Here is a 17,138-nt window from a genome sequence, read left to right on the forward strand (position 1 = left end):
GCAATCAGACTTTCACTAGCAAATACTACGAAATCTTTTCTATTTTCTCTTTTGTGAATTTTATTCTATCTGATTTTAAATGTGGTTGTAACTATGGAAGCTGTTACTTGGATGTAAATTTTCAATTACTGAAAGTCTAGAAATACTACATAATTAACATTTTTGTTTACTTCCAATACATGGGTCCTTACTATGTGATGATAACTCTCCTTATACTCAAGAATCACAAAATAAAGATGGTGATATGGAATTCGTTGCCACAATGCCTTGGGATATGAATTGTATAACTGATGTAATGCTAGAGCTCATATAAATGAATACTAAATAATTTTGTGGCACATCGTTTTATTAAAATATATTTTTATATAACGCTAAATAAAAAAATAATAAAACAAAGTTGCAACTAACTCATGTGTTGCTTCAAGCATACAACTCAGCCATCCTAAATCCTTACTTGAAATGCCTGCAAAAGTAAGACAGCACATTTAACACTAGAAAATAGAGAAGTTAACTCTAAAATGTCTTAAGGAAAAAAATTGGTTAAATGTAAAACTTTGCTGATCAAGATAAAAGATTTAATATAAAATACTCTTCTATTGGAAAATAAAAAAGAAGCAAAAGAAAGGAAAATAGTTTGTTTAAGAGGTGCCACGTCTGAGACAGTTTAAATGTTTGAACTCAACCTCTTGAGCTGTGCAATAAAGAGGACAATAGTGTTTATGACCCATTTACTCTAGGTTTCCGTACTTTTCAGTGTGCTTAGCCATGAAAAGCATGAAAACATGGTTAGGAGGACACGAGAGATCAGAGCTCAGTGACAGGCAAATGGTCGGTGTGGACCACCTCATGGAAGGGACCGGACTTCAGCTAAAGCTTGCTGGATGCATAAGGATGTTGAAACAGGGAGAAAGGCGTGGCAGCAGGGAAAGAGTGGGAAGAAAGAGACGTAAAAAACGAAAAGAAGTTTGAAAAAGTAAGTTAGACTTCCCCACCTCCAGGGAAGAAAGTGTTTAAAAGGGTACACGGGTTGAGTCAGGGAACATTTAGTGTAGTCACAGAAATCGAATGGAATGAAGCTGCGGTGGGTTCTGAACTGCAGGCTGCCGTTCGGGGAGGCAGGAAGAGATTGAGAAGCTGTTGGGAACCTCAAGCTTGAAATGTCAAACAAGGGTGACACGAAGGGGGTTATGTTTTAGGAAGGGAAATGCCTGCCGGCATCAGGCTTGTTGCAAGGAGGGAAGCTTGATGCCGTTTCTGCAATAAAGACGTACGATGTAATGGATTAAAAGTCTGCTCTGTGATAGTGGCAATTTTAATAGAGATAAAGGCGTAATTTCAAGAGGCAGTTTGATGGGAACAGAAACAGATTTGTCAAGAATTGTGTGCTCCATACTTTACATACATTATTTTACTTAATTATCATAACGGCCCTTCCAAATAGGTATAAGTATTCCAATTTAGAGATAATTGGGTCTCAGTGATTTATGAGTTATTCGAGGTCAGACGGTGGAACCAGGGTTAAGAACCAGCAGATTGAATGGCTGGTGGATTGGGATGAATCAAAGCGATTTCATTTGTTTGTTTTGTAAAACTATATCTCTATCTTTATTTTACTTTTTTCTCCTAAGTCTGAGAGCCTAACATTGGTTTGTGTTTTTGTACATAAAAGACAACTGCTAAGTAGGTAAATGACAAAAGCAGAAAGTGACAGCCAGTTTGATTTCAGTTTTTGTTTTTTATCCTTAAATGAAGTGTTTGGTTTTAGATAAACGAAAGATGAGTTCCTGATAATAAACAATAGTCTAATAAAGGCTGATAATAAAGACTAGCTGGTTAAGGCAAGCGTCCTTCACTGGGTTTGTTCTCAGTGTGGTCCTTTGGAGAGCTGTTACCCCGCGCTGGAGAGTAACCATGAACTAGACGTCTAGAGAGCAAGAGAAGCCAAGCTGTGCATGCGACAAGTGATATCCTGCGGCCGAGTGGAAGCAGCGTATCCCACCTGGGCGATTTAGAAGCAGCATATAATAAACTTGCAACACCAGGGTTAAAGAGCAAAGATGGGCTGAGAGTTGAAAATACAGCTCAGGTTTTCAATTCAGATTTTAAAAACTTGAGTAACTCTTTTTCTAAAGAAAAACAGAAGCGCACAGTCTCATTTCATTACCCACCAGTGCCTTTGAGCCATGAACTTTTCCCCACTTTCAGAAACTTCTCTGGAAAATTCATTTCATGCTTGTCTACTCCAGTAAAGCCCTTGACTGAACTGTTACAAAACAGGAGACTTGGCCGAGGGAATGTGAGAAATCACCCGATACACTGGAGCCAGTTAGCATCCTTGAGAGCTCTGTGCCTCTGACCTTTGGTTTACCCGTAACCTTGGACGGTGACCTTCTCCCAGCAGAGGGGACTTTCTGATTGTTCCTGTGCCAGGTGAACAGGCAGCAGACACAGCACATGCATCACGTTCTCTGACACACTAAAAAATACCTCTTCCGCTCAGGGAGGGCTGCAGGGGCCCTGACTTTGGGGCTCTGCGCTCACCGGCACCTGAGCGGCAGTCTTAGGAGGCTCAGGGAGAACTATCAAGTCTCTTTGAAAGCCTCGACTTGTTTTTGTTCTCTCCCCAAGATGTGCCTCCATCAATTACCTTGTTGCTGTAATGCTGCTCTTGAACTAACGTGATCAAACATCCCTGCCTCCTCTCATGTGGATTTTGACCCAACGATGTTGTCACGGATCCTTAGGCAGCCACCTTCCCATTTTCCACCGTGCTGGTTTCAGAACTTCTTTTTTCAAGTTCTCAGCCTCCCTCTCAAGAGGTGATCTAATTTCTTCTTCGCCCGAGAATGGCTTTTGTTTTCAATAAGAATTTATTGAGCACCTGCTATGAACTAGGAATTGTGCTTAGTTCTTGGAATGTAAAAAGGAATAAGGCATCATGTCTAGCTGGATGGGCTAATAGCTTGGTAGAGGGAGACAGACATGAGGACAAGGGCAGTCAGACTTTGTAGGTGAATTCAAACAATAGATGCAAAGAGCAAGGAGAGGTCAGGGGGAGTCATCAGTCCCACCTAGGAGGGCAGGTACAGCTTCCAAAGTACCACCTGGAGTAAACTTACAAAATTCCCTTCCCTCTACTCTCTAAATCATCTGTAACTGTAGCCGTTCTTAACGTCTTTCTTCCTACCTTAGAAGAGGTGTCTGCTTTTTGCTAAGATTTACCCTTCACATGGGTCTTAAAAACAAACTTTATCTTCCAACATAAAAGTATGGTTAAGAAAACAATTACAAAAATATTATAAAACAACAAAAAATTTAAGAAAGAAAAACATTTCGCATTACCCAACCCCCCTTTTTTTTGTCCGGTAAGGGGATTGTAACCCTTGGCTTGGTGTCGCCCGCACCGGGCTCAGCCAGTGAGCACACCGGCCATCCCTACGTAGGATCCGAACCCGCGGCCTCGGCGCTCCCAGCACCGCACTCTCCCGAGTGAGCCACGGGGCGGCCCCTGAGCTGTCCACTTTCATTTTTGAAGTTGCTCTTTTCGTCTCTGATAACTCTTTCTACTCCATCACTTTCTTACATCAGTTTCTCCCCCTTTGCCTACCCTTTAAAGACTGATGATTCCCGGGGTCCCTCCCACTGCCAACCTTTCTTCACTTACTGAAAACTCTCCTTGGGCCCTTTCCACAGCTTCGTATATTTCACTGATTCCTTCCTTCCAGACCTGTATCTCCAGCCCAGACTTCTTGCCCGAACTTCAGCCTCATTTGCAACCTGCTACTCAATCCGCTTGCCCAGACAAATCCAACTCCACACTTGCCAACTGAATTCTTCTCCTAATTCCTTAGCTTGGGCAAAACTACTATCACCCTCCTAGTCAACCATCCCAGAAGAACGGACACCCTCTCCATTTCCTCCTTCTTACTTAGTCCGGTAAATTCTGCCTGCAAAACGTATCTCAAATCCACTGCTTATTCTCGCTGCCACTTTGTAAGATGACACCTGGACTCTTTCTTATCAGTTCACTAGATCGACTACTATTTCTTTTTGCAACACTTTTTCTTTCATGCTGTTTCACAAATTATGTTTCTAGAATACAGATAATTCTTTAAAATAGCAATACCTTAATTAAAAATTGTCAATGATTTTCCACTACCTGCACCAAAATCCAAATTTCTTACATAGCACTTAGGCAGTGTGTAATTTACCCTCAGTCTACTTTCCCCACTCATTTCTTTCCTATGCAGTCCCCCTACTCTGTCATAGCCACATGGAATTACTGGTGACTTCCCTGTGCCCCTAAACAAACTAGGACTTCTTACACCTCTCAGGATCTACTGTGATTTTCCCTCTGCCTAGAAATGCCTCGTGCATTTGTCAAAATCATATGCATGTGTGTAAGCCCAGTTTAGCTTAGCACGTGGACCAGCAGGATATCTCACACTGGGATGAAATTGACTATATCTCTGAGTGCATACCGTGAGTTCCATCCCTTTATTGCTTCACTTAATGATCACAAACAAACTGTGTGCTGCAGTCTGTGGGTAAGGAGTTCCCAGTTTTAGCAAATCCAACTACCAACTGACACACAGACAAGACTACATGAGTTGAAATGAAGTGTCCTCTCTGCCACTGCATTGGGATCTGAAGTTAAGCCTGCTGAATACATAAAAAAGATAATATGGTACTTTTAAGTGAAAGGTTCTAGTACTATCAATGAATTATTCTTTATGGTTCAAGTGGTAAGTATTGTAATAGCTTAGAATTTGCCTCAGAATATCAAAAATGTTCTCATTTGAGAACCACTGAAACAAAAGTTTGATATTACTGGGGTAGACTGAAAATTAGGAAGTTAATAATACTGTCTTCTTGGAGTTTTAAATTTAATAAATACCATGTTAATATCATTTGTAGGAATTTTGTAATTCTAAAATTCTTTCCTGTGTCACCCAGTCCAATAAGCAACCTGATGATGCTGGAGGAGAGGGTCTGGGAGGCCCAATAGCCGGCCTTGACCCACCCCATCCTCTTACCAGGTTCTCGACTCTGCCACAAGAAAGAGTTCAGGAGCAGAGTCATAGCAGGAAATTAAAACAGGTTTAATATAAGGAATAAGAGATACAGATTTCACAGAGAAAGGGCAGCCTAGTTCCAGAGACTGAGCTCGGCCCACATTAAGTTTAATATGAAAGTAAGAAACACACATTCACAAAGTGCAGGCCAGCTTTAGGAGAGTGAGCAACAGCTCGGCCTTCTCCCAGAATTCTGCTTCAATAGTTTTGCTATCTAATACATATTCATTATATCTAATGAATATTCAACTAAGGGGGTGGTTCCCAGTTATGTAACCTAGTCTTGCACATGCTCAGTTGGTCCCCTTTCAGGGTGTGTTCACTGGTCAAATTCTATCATATGCACCAAACATATTCAAGAATATTCTGTGCTCTTTGGTGTGTCCAGTGGAAGGTCAAAGGTTAAAGTCCCTTCTACTGAGCATGCTTGGTCACTGGGGTTGTATAAGCCTGTATATATTCCTTTTACTGAGCAGGCTCAGCTACTAGGATTATGTAACTCCTTTCTACCAAGCATGCTCAACCACTGGATTTGCATAAGTCCACCCCTTGTGGTCTCAATCTCCTGTGTTGGTACTGAAAATAGGTACAACAAGCAACAGTAACTCTCCTCTAGGGGAGGACATAGAGGAAGGGCTTGAGACCTTGGGAAGTGGCTTGAAACCCAGAGGTGTATCCTAAAAACAGAAGCCATGGAAACTGAGCACTTCCTATCTCAGGAATACTCAGATACTTGGGGTTCTTACACAATAAAATATTTATATGTTTCATAAGTTGGGTGGCACCAGAAGTCTCCATTTCTCGCTCACACCTGTGCCCTTTGCAGGGATGCACACACACTGTACAACCACACCCTCAACAGCTGGCCTGCCCACAGCCTGGGTCTAAAATAAATCTTGGCTTTTAAGGTTGCTGTTTTCTTTTTGTTTTAAATCATAATCTCAATGTTGAATCCAAAGCTCAAACATGATGTTGGAGAAAGGCACAGTAGGGCAGTTTGGGAAGATGAGATTTCTTTAAATTACAAAAACAGGAAGAGCAGGAGGGCTTTAAAATCAACATTTAATAATCAGAGTCATGCTCATGTTTTTGCTCCTTTGCTTAGAAAAACGATGTTGTCAGAGTTGACCTAAAACTGTCCCAGCAGTGCATGACACAGTTGGAGAGAAGCGTGCAGACACCAAGTAGTATTTAACAAAGGGTCCTCCTGCCCTTCGGATCCATGCCAAGGCTGGAAGTTCTGAGACTTTCAAGAATAATTTTCATTTCCTTCACTTGAAGAAAAACACTTAAGTAAGAGCACTGCATCGAATAATATTTTTATTTAACGGTTTGTTGCAAGATTCCCTGATCTGAACAAAAAAAATAAAGATGGATAAATAGATTAGCCACCAACCCCCTACCATCAGAACTGTCTCTTAACTATTTGAATTTCATTTTAATACTGTGGTTCCCAAAACCTGGTCCCAGGACCAGCAACATCAGCATCATTTGGAACTTGTGAGAAATACAGATTTTCAGGCCGCACCCAGACTTGCTGAATCAGAAACTCTAGGGGTGGAGCCCCAAATCAGGTGCTTTAACAAGCTCTCCAGGTGATTCTGATACAGGCTCAAGTTTGCGGACCACTGGTTTTATATAATTCGCTATGCAAAAGACAACACAAGGTGTCTGAAAAGAAGTCAACCGTATGATGGCATTGCTTACTGATGAGACAGATAAAGCAATAGGCTCTCTGGAGCACCAGAACCATATTCCTAGCACTTTTCTCATGCCTAAAAAAAGAGAGTAATGCAGAGATGAAAATAAATTGCTTTTGCTTTTCCAGCCAAGGCCCATTGATGTAAAGGCCATAAAGTCATTTCTTTGTGATGTGCACATTTGATTTCTTCTCTTCTGGTCATTTGGTAACATGCAGTAAATCATTGTTAACTATAGATTCCTGGGTCGACTGTCCACCAATAGGACTTATATTTCCTAGCTGGCTGCAATGTCATGTCCACTGACCAACCTCTCACTATGCCCCTCACAGTCCCCTTTCCCACCTCTAGTGACAACAGTTCTCTCTCCTTTTACCCTGAAAGATCATCACACGTTGTATACATGTATTAAAATATAACACTGTGCCCCATAAACATGTACCATCAATACGTTTCCATTTTAAAAAGGGCATAAAGTCAACTGAGTATCACATAAAGTTAAAAAAAAAAACACTTAAATTATTTTTTTGTTCTTTGCAACAAAAAATATAATACATTTAACTTATCTGTCTTCTTTAGTTAACTAGAAGGAACATAAGACAAAGCCAGGAAAAATGACTCAATTTTCTATTACAGTGATCAATGGAGAGACATCGGATACTACAGAGGAGCTTATTTGCTTGAAGGGTAGTGACTTTCATCACCTGTTTAGTGCCCTCCTTCGCTCCTTAGTCTGAAATAGGTGTCCAATAAATATTCATTGAAATTAAGGGAAAAGGTAAGTAAGGGCGAAGGGAAGAAGTAAAAAGAGAAAAATAGCCCAGGGAGAAGTATAAACATGAGAAACAGAGAAAAAGACAGACATATACAGAGAGAAGGAAAACACCAAGAGGAAAATAGAAGAAAATGACAGAGGTAAAAAGCAGAGAGATGAGACACAAAGAACTAGGCCAATTTATAAGCAACGGGAGTAAGGCTCATGAACTTCAAGTTCAATGATCTAGCTCCTAAGGAACACAACATTTCCCCTTTTAAAAATTATTTATGAAAATTCTTGTCCCCAAATGCTGGCCAAGTGTAAAGACCAAGAAATGGATTCCAAGAATCCTGAGGGACCCAGGATTCTCCCTAACAGAAGGAACACCTTTGGTCAGGTAGAGACGTTTGCACCTGCACTGAGTTGTCTGTGGGGAGCACGCCCCTGGGATGAGAAGGTGTGAGGAGTGGGGCAGATTCTTGCATCAAGAGAAAAGGGGAAGGGAGAATTTGGTACTTTTATAACCTTCCACTTTGCTGAGAATTTTCTCAGAGTTTCAACTCACAGCAGCTGTTTCACGGATATGTAGGCATGGGAAGCATGGCTCAATGGACCAAGGTCTGTGAATTTACACCTTGAACCACAATTCACCGTTAACCTCTCAAGCAGTCACTACCTATTGCTTGCTTGATTTCATCTCTAAAATGGGAATGTGCTCTAATATTACATAGTGAGGAATAATTAAGTGTTCTTGAGAGCATTAAAATGGAAATAGTTTGTAATTACCTTTAAAAATTCATGAGTAGTATTTTATAGGAATAACCTAATATTCAAGAGCAGTTGTAGATGGAATTGGCTGAAGAGAAAAATGTGATCTGACATAAATGTTGGCAAAAGACATCTACCCACTCCCAAAGAGGGACCTGCTTGTACAAGAAAAAAGATCAGAAAGCATAAACTACTTCAACACACAAAAAGAGATGTGGCAGCTACATCTTGAAAGTCCCTGGAGTTCATCCATTTCCGGGCAAGAGCAGTTTTCCAGTTAACGCTTCCATTCAGAAATTCACCAGCCCTCCACACAGCTGCCTGGATGCGGGACATTCATTTTGTCATTTCATGAAATCGACAAGAGTGAACAATGAGAAAAAACAGCCCACACTTCCATTCCCGCTTTTCAAACTCAATCGAATGTTTTTATCTGTCTGGAGTCTTGACCGTCCAATAATGTTGATGGCAAGATATTTAGTGCACAAATGGAGTAATATATTTTATCTTACAGATAGTCCAAAACTTCTTAAGCTTGTTTGAATTTGTCATTCATTTGATATTTGACTTAACAGCAATCAATTAGTAAATATCACACACAGAAAACAAATGGAGGAGTTAAACTTTTTGCTCAAAGGAAATCATTATGAAGAAAAGAAAGGGGATAGTGAAAGGCCACATGAAAAATGTTTGTTGTCTATACATGTGCAAAGATGCAAGCATATTCACACAGGGACATATGCCATCCTTCAGTCTCTCTGAAGAAATTCCCTCTCTACCTTCCTTTGGAGAGTAGAGACCTGAATTCATGTGCTCCTCTCACTGGTCTTTCTGGTGCCTTACTGTGCACATCTCCAAAGCAAAGAGTGCTGGGGCATTGGGGAAACATCTATCCTTGTGCAACGTACAAGTATAATATTTCTCTAGTTAGCTAAGTTTATTCAAGAATGATTACATTGGGATATCCAATCAAATATAATCATTCTTGAATAAATTTAGCTAACTAGAGAAATAATATCTAGGCTTCTATGTGACTATAAAACAACCAAAAATATTATTCTTATAGAATTTTCTATTAATCAAATTGTTACACTATTTTTAAAAAATCAAATCAATAGTGAGGTGAGATTTTGCTTGTGTGGCTATCAAGAGATGATTGTGCAATGACAGCCTTGGGTCAAGTTGAGAAGATGCACTTCCTATGCTGACTCATGACAAGCACTCAAAGGCCTGGTGCTTTGAAGCAAAAGGAAAGGGGATACAGGCACCGCCTATTAATACTGTCCCCGCTCCTGGCATTTGGAGCACTTTCTCCATGTGAAATTGAATACAACGTTGATTTTACCAGCCCTTACCATTAGCTTTCCAACATAACATGTCTCTTGTATTTGTGAATAGGTTCTGGCAGAATGCAAAAGAGAGAAGAGGCGATCCAATTCCTAAGTACGCTTGTGCACAAGAAAATAAAATGGTAATAAATGTGTTTATGCGATAAATGTCTTTCTGAAAACACGTTTCTGTTTTTCAAGATCACATTCTTCCCTTGCTTCATCAGAATTAAGGGAACTAACATTTGTTATCCACGCCAAGCTAAGTATTTTACAGACATTATTCACTTAGCTTTTCACAACTAAGTTAAGTAGATATTATTATTATCCCCATTTTCAGGTAAGGAAACTGTAACCAAGAGGATTTAAAAAAAACTTGACCTCTATTACCAGACAGCTGGTGGCAGAGTTGGGATTCAAACTAGCTATGTTCAGTTACGAAAGCAGAGTACCTTCTATCATATGTTGTTGCACAATTTTCTTTTTCTTTTTTTTTTTATAAATACATTTATTTATTTAGATGTTTAAGCTCTCGCACTAAGTTTTTACAAGCTGATGAACACTGACAAATTATTTCTCCCCACAGAACTATAACTACACATTCCGATACAGTATAAATATATGGTTGAACTAACATTAATACACATCACCATTTTATCAATTACATAATAAAACAAATTATCAAGTATCCAAATATTAAGTTACACAGCTCAAAAGGCATATAAAGTATTAGATATCTGCTCAATTCATTAGCAGAAACCCACTTCGTTTTTTGCAAGAGAGATTGGGAAGAAAAGGGGGGGAAAAGCACTTCAAACAAACATAAGTTGATAAACAACTTCTGATAAGTACGGGGGGGGGGAAAGAATTTCAAGAATTTTATGATTAAGAATTGTTTTAGCTACAATAACAAAGCATCTCTACCTTTAAAAAATATTTACTAAATTAAAGAGCATATTCTACATGCTCTGCACAAGACAAAGGCAACATTTTACTAAAAATATTTAATAGCCCCCTCCCGTTCTTTTTCCAGGCCCTCCCTGTTAAGTTGCACCTCAGAGTGCAAAAATTAAATTAACTGTAAGGCTTTTTTGTCTGGAGACATTAAAGACATGTGCTTCTGTACAGTGTAGATTTTCAAAATGGAGGTTTTTCCTAACAACACAAAATGAGATTTATTAGAAAGACATTAAATAATCACTGTAAGACTTGGTTTTTTTTTTAAAAAAAATCGATGGTTGTGCAACCTGATGTATACTGGTATGAATGCGGGAGAGGTAAACATAAAGTGAGCAGGCAAATAACCATTCAGGCCCTACTTGCAATGTTTGAAATGACTGAAGGAATAAACCACATAAGGTCTAGAGTGTTCATAGTTCCTGGGATTTTAGTTCTGTATGATACTAAAAATATACAAGTATTGTGCAGTATTTTGGCACCTAATCTTTTGTAATTTCTTATGTATTGATAAGATTCTGGCATGGGAACAGATTTCAAGAAAATATAAGTCAATACCACATGATTTCAGGAAAGGTCAGTTGGTACAAAATGATCAGCACATTTTAAATGCTAAGCAGCAAGAATCTTTTGCTAAGTATCCAAAAAGTTTGATCATAACCCAAACTCAGGCTACAATTCTGTCAAGCTTGTGGCTGGTAAAACTGCTTTTCAATACTCCTATGGTTTCATTAGACTTATTCACCACGCCAACAAGTTGGCTAGTATGCATGACAAATTAGGTCCCGCCTCAGGTCCACTTCCAAAGCAACAGTGTCAGGCACCCCAGTTTTATGAATGCAACAGTTATTTCTACGACCACTGGAGTCTTTGAAGCGCAGCCGCATTTTAGGGCGATACTTCTCCAAGTAGAAAAGCCGCTCGCTGTTAGAAGCTCCAGGCCGCTTTTGTCTTGTGAACTGTACTGCACCTTCGTATTTCATTCCACCCTCAATTAACGCTGGGGCAACAAGCACCGGAGCTCTCCCGAGGCCGGCAACACCATGAACAGCAATACGACAACCAGGTTCTTCACGAAACTTAATTTGCACGATACTTAACCAGCCGTCAACAACCTGGTTGGACGGTGGTGCGCCGTCATCACAAGGCCAGTCGAGGACAGGGACGCCTTCTTCCTCCACAAGAGTCGTGTCCTACGTTGCGTCACGTACTCTGACTGTTGTGCTAACTCCACACTTCTTAAGTTCCTCTGTAAATCTGTGTCAGGTCGCATTGGTTAGATTGTGCGGAATAAGAAATCTCACGTTCTTGTATGTGACTTCCACAGGAGCCCGTCCAGGTCAGAACTCTTGTAAAACGCTCTGCGGATGTCACTTCAGCGCTTCCGTGTGCAGGTTGACTCCTCTTACGGGGGCTCCTTGGTGGAGCAGTAATGAACTTCTGCCGTTCACTTGTCTGCACCGAGGTCGTGCCGTGCCGGGCAGTAATGTCCACTGCCCTCAGAACGCCATAAATGTGCGACCAAGACACCGCAGACCTGAGGAACATGTTTACTCACTGCCGATTGTGGCCTAGTCACACAGCCGGTCCCCAGGCGGCGGCGGCGGCAGCGCAAGCGGTGGCGGCACAAGCGGGGCGGCGGCGGCACAAGCGGCGGCGGCACAAACGGCGGCGGCACAAGCGGCGGCGGCGGCGGCACAAGCGGCGGCGGCACAAGCGGCGGCGGCGGCACAAGCGGCGGCGGCACAAGCGGCGCAAGCGGCGGCGGCACAAGCGGCGGCGGCGGCGGCACAAGCGGCGGCGGCGGCGGCGGCGGCGGCGGCACAAGCGGCGGCGGCAGCGGCGGCAGCTGCAGGGCAGGGGACGGCAGTGGTCGTTGCGGAGCGGCGGCGACGACACAGACACAAGCTGCGGCGGCGGCACAAGCGGCGGCGACGACACAAGCGGCGGCGGCAACACGAGCGGCGGCGGGCGCAGCAGACTCCCCCGCGCAGTGAGCGGCTCCGCGGGGACAGCGACGCCGAGCCGGTCGCAGCCCGAGGAGCCGAGACGGGGCCGAGGCCCGTTGTTGCACGATTTTCTAACAATATCAATTTGAAGTTTTCATATGTCTTCTTTTGTTGCCGGTTGTCAGAACTGTGACAGTTGTACCCTCACACACCCCTCTCCACATCCACGTGTCTGTACTGTAATGATAAGGCCGAGGACTCTGGAGTGTCATCACCTGCCTTTAGACACACTGACCAACTGCGTACACGGACCACGAGGCTGGGCCACTCTGCCTCATTTTCCCACTCGTCACACGGTTGTACTGATCATGCACGGAGCTTAAGAACGGCGTCTGGAACATTTTACTCCTATGCAAGTATTAGCCAAGACTGTTATATCAATAGGGCAGAACTTTTGAATTATATTGTTGAAGTGTATCTTGGCTGGAACAATTTGGGCGATAAAACTGTAGTGCTAAGGAGGCCAAGATTAAAATTTAGATTAACTTATAAAACAGTGAGCTTTATTTCTGCTCTATGTCCATAGATTCCCTAACCTCACCCAGCTACATTAATGCATATTATGGGTCAAATGGGCTACCTGAATTGGTACAATTCTATGCCCTCTACAAAGCACATGTCTTATGGAGGATCAGAGAGTAGGTTACTCGTGAAATGGAAGATGAGCTTTTTACTGCTGCAATTTAAAATACTGATGTTATATTCCCCTGTTCATAGCAGCATTATTCACAAGAGCCAAAAGGTGGAAGCAACCCAGTGTCCATCAACAGATGAGTGGATAAACAAAATGTGGTGTATGTAGACCATGGAATAGTGGGGGGTACAACTGTCACAGTTTTGACAACCGGCAACAAAAGAAGACATACGAAAACTTCAAATTCATATTGTTAGAAAATTGTGCAACAACAGGCCTCGGCGCCGTCTCGGCTCCTCGGGCTGCGGCCTTGAAGGGAAGGAAATTCTGACACTTACTACAATATGGATGTACCGTGAAGATGTTATGCTAAGTGAAACAAGCCAGTCACAAAGGAACAAATACTGTATGACTCCACTTGTAGGAGGGACCTACAGCAGTCAAACTCACAGAAAGGGGAATGATGGTGGCCAGGGGCTGGGAGAGAGGAATCTGGAGTTGTTTAATGGGTGCGGAGTTTCAGTTTGGCAAGATGAAGAGAGTTCTGGAGATTGGTAGCACAGCAGTGTGAGTGTTCTTAACACTACTGAACTACACACCAAAAAAATGGTCAAGATGGTAAATTTTCTGTTACATGCATATTAACAAAATTTTAAAAATTTTAAATAATAATTTCAATCAAACCCACTGTAGCTACCCCAGTGGCCACCAATCGATGGGAGGGTGTTCTGTTGTTACTGATCTGCAGGATCTGATGACATTATCACTGCCCCTCCTGGCAGCAGCCCATCTCAGTGATGTGTGCAGCTGCTCTCTGTCCTCCCCAGTGCAAACGACAGTCTAGGCCACTCACCTTTCACCTTTGATTCTTTCCTAGGGGAGCTACAAATATGACCCTTGAAATAAGGGGCATGTGTGGAGAAAATGCACCTGTATACCCCTAGGTGGTCTCCCCACAGAACCCCTGTACGTGTGGGAGAATAAGTGGCAGTACTGTAATCTTCTGTATAGGTCAGTGGTGTTAAATCTCACGGTTGTCAGATGCAATGTCTTTGTTTCTGGTGACATTGTTGGAGTTCTCAGTAATATCCCGGCATCTCTCTATTTGATCTATGTTTTTTGCATGGTGTATGAATGTCAAGTCTGCACTTTGAAACTTGGGCAGTTCCCCCCAGCAGGGAATGGTTGAGCCTCTGTTAATTAAGATCTATTTAGATTACTGTGATCAGTGGTTTCGATATGAACCCTTCGGGTTAGAATCGCTGCCTGTGGAGTCTTTTAAAAGTGTGTTTGAATTTCACAAGTATATGTGAGCTGCATCTCTTTTATTTTTCTTAGGTAGGAGGAAGAGGGAGGGAAGACGAACATATCGTGTTTCAACACAAATGAGAGTCACCTTCAAGTCCAGTGTATTAATTAAAAAATGATTATCCTTCAAAATAGCACTATAGGGTAGACAGGAATCTATTAATTTTACTAATAACTATTCCTCTATTTAGACATTAGTATAAATTCTTTATTCTTCTCTTTCTGAATTTTACACACTCCCACACCCACACACGTTGAAGCATGTGTGAGATAAAGTGTGTGTATGATATCTATTTCATGGTATGATGAAATGTAACTGGAAACAACAGTGGCTCACACCACTGAAGGGGTAGCGACCTTGTCTCTCATACCTATGACACCTATGATTACAGGCTTATTTCAAAAATGCCACTCTCAGATAGCTCATAGTTGGCTCTACAGAAATCAAAATGCCAAGTGACAGTTTTTTCCCCCATGATTCAAACCCTCTTGAAAAGTAGAGGCCACTCTGTAGACCAAATGCCACCTGTTACTGGAAAGGGGCCAAATGACCTCTTCCCAGACTGCTGCTGGGGAGTTTTAGCCACATCTGTGATTTCCATCAGCACCCACCTTCTTTGGCCCATGAAGAGGCCAGGGCAGATGTCACTTAAAGAAGGGAAGTTACTTTCAAAGGACCTAGATGAAAGAACTATCAGAATCAAATGTCTTACTATAATGACTGGTTCTTTTTTGCACAGTTCTAAGAGATGACCTTTCTTTGGCCTTCCAAAATATTGCTTCCAAAATAACAACTTGTCGGGACTAGAGAAAAGCCATAGCAGGTGAGACCATTGCATGTGATCAGTGGGTCTTAATGGCAAAAACAAAGTGATTCTGCCTTTTTTCTCAGCCTCCAGACTTCCAGCTATGGTAGGACATTGCCAACACTGAGCCTTCACTGAGAGAACTCTGAGTGCTCATTCTCAGGCAAATGAACTTAAGAAACCAAAAGTGCCCTTGGCAGGAATTATTTTAGTAGGAGTTGCAATGATTTTAATAAGAAGGGGAAGTGGGAACTTCAAATAAATTTTCCCTTTTGAGTTCCACCAAGAACAGATGGTTGCTTTACTCAATGAAAGATTTCACAGGGGTGATTTCATGCATAGCTAAGAACAGTAAGAGGGTTTTTTGGCTGTCAAAGCTGGGGTTAATGTAATAATCGGGGCATTATTGCTCACGTGGCTTTCTATACATATGATAATAAACACATGTGTTTGTGTGGGTGTGTATTTTGTGTGTGTGTGTGTGTGTGTGTGTGTGTGTGTGTGTGTGTAGAAAATACTGGAGTTAAATAAAAGGACCACCCACCATTTCCCCAGCATTCTTGGGAATACCTGCAATATCAGGACAGCCCTCTTATCCTCCAGTTACAGTAACAGATCCACTTTGTACACAAATACCTCATTTAATTTTTATCAGAATCCCATGATTAGGCATTATTGTCCCCACTGTAAAAATGGAAAGACTGATGCTTCAAGAGCTTGAATAACATGCTAAGGCAGCATCACCAGGAAATAGCAGTGTTGGGATTTGAGTTGAGGAAGTTCAGAGCTTTGCTCCCAATTACATTCCCACAAGATAAGTAGCACATACTATACAGGCTGCGCAAAGTCACTAAGAAATCCTGGGTGACCATCTGCAAAGCCCAATCTCTAATTTTCCTCTCTTTTATAGGCCTGGCCCATGAGCCCAGGAAGTGTGATTTCAGTTCTTTCCAAGATTAACTTTTGGCCTACCTTCTCTCCATGGCCCTGTTGGCCAACCTTCCCAACAGCGTGTCCTGAATAATGGAATCAGGCATAAAGTCCTTGCCCATCTCTCCTGGTAGAATGCTATCCCCTCTGGACTTCTGGAGATGGCACCACTTAAGAAGCCATAACTAACTGCCTAGTGTCCTCTTTCACTAGAGCTCCACAACATCAAATCCTTTCAACAATTACATAAGGAGGAAGAAAGAAGTCAGTTTAGTCAGTAGTCATCAGCTTTGTCTCTGCACCCACTCCCGGGTGTCTTCATCTTTTCTCTTCCAGCTCTTCATTTGGCTGGATTCTTTAAGAGGCTGCATTGTGTTGCTGTGTTCTGGATAGATATACGGATAAACAGACAGACAGACAGATAGACACGTGTCTTGGTTTGGGTTTCGCCAAAAGCACCCTGAAATAAGAACTCACATGCAAGTAGGAAACACTGGTAAGAGAATAGAAATGCGAGTGACATGGGAGGGAAGAAAACCAACCAAAGGAGAATAATCAAGTAAGTTACCACTGAGGGCAAATGGAGCTTCATCCCACTGGGGAATCCTGGAAGACAGTGTAGCACCTGCTACTCAACGTGAATCATCATCATCATCCTCCTCCTCCAAAGATCTATCCTAAATTCACTCAATCAAAAAAATTTCTTTTACTTTTTAATAGTTTAATATGGAAGGCTATAAAAAATTTAGATGGGTATGAGTTTAACCACTCTATTGCTTACTATTAAGTCAACATACAAAAATAAAAATCCATATTAACATGTTAAATTTTACTTTGTTGTATAGTTTAGATATTGTTATCCTGAA

The 17,138-nt window shown here is 41.8% G+C and overlaps 1 pseudogene; it reads right to left on the bottom strand.

The window, feature by feature from the left end:
- Nucleotides 1–11,228: 11,228 nt before the first annotated feature.
- LOC134378911 (protein tyrosine phosphatase type IVA 1-like) lies at nucleotides 11,229–16,394 on the bottom strand (annotated as a pseudogene).
- Between the last annotated feature and the right edge of the window lie 744 nt (nucleotides 16,395–17,138).

Source organism: Cynocephalus volans, chromosome 5 (genome assembly GCF_027409185.1).
Source record: "Cynocephalus volans isolate mCynVol1 chromosome 5, mCynVol1.pri, whole genome shotgun sequence".
NCBI lineage: Eukaryota > Metazoa > Chordata > Mammalia > Dermoptera > Cynocephalidae > Cynocephalus > Cynocephalus volans.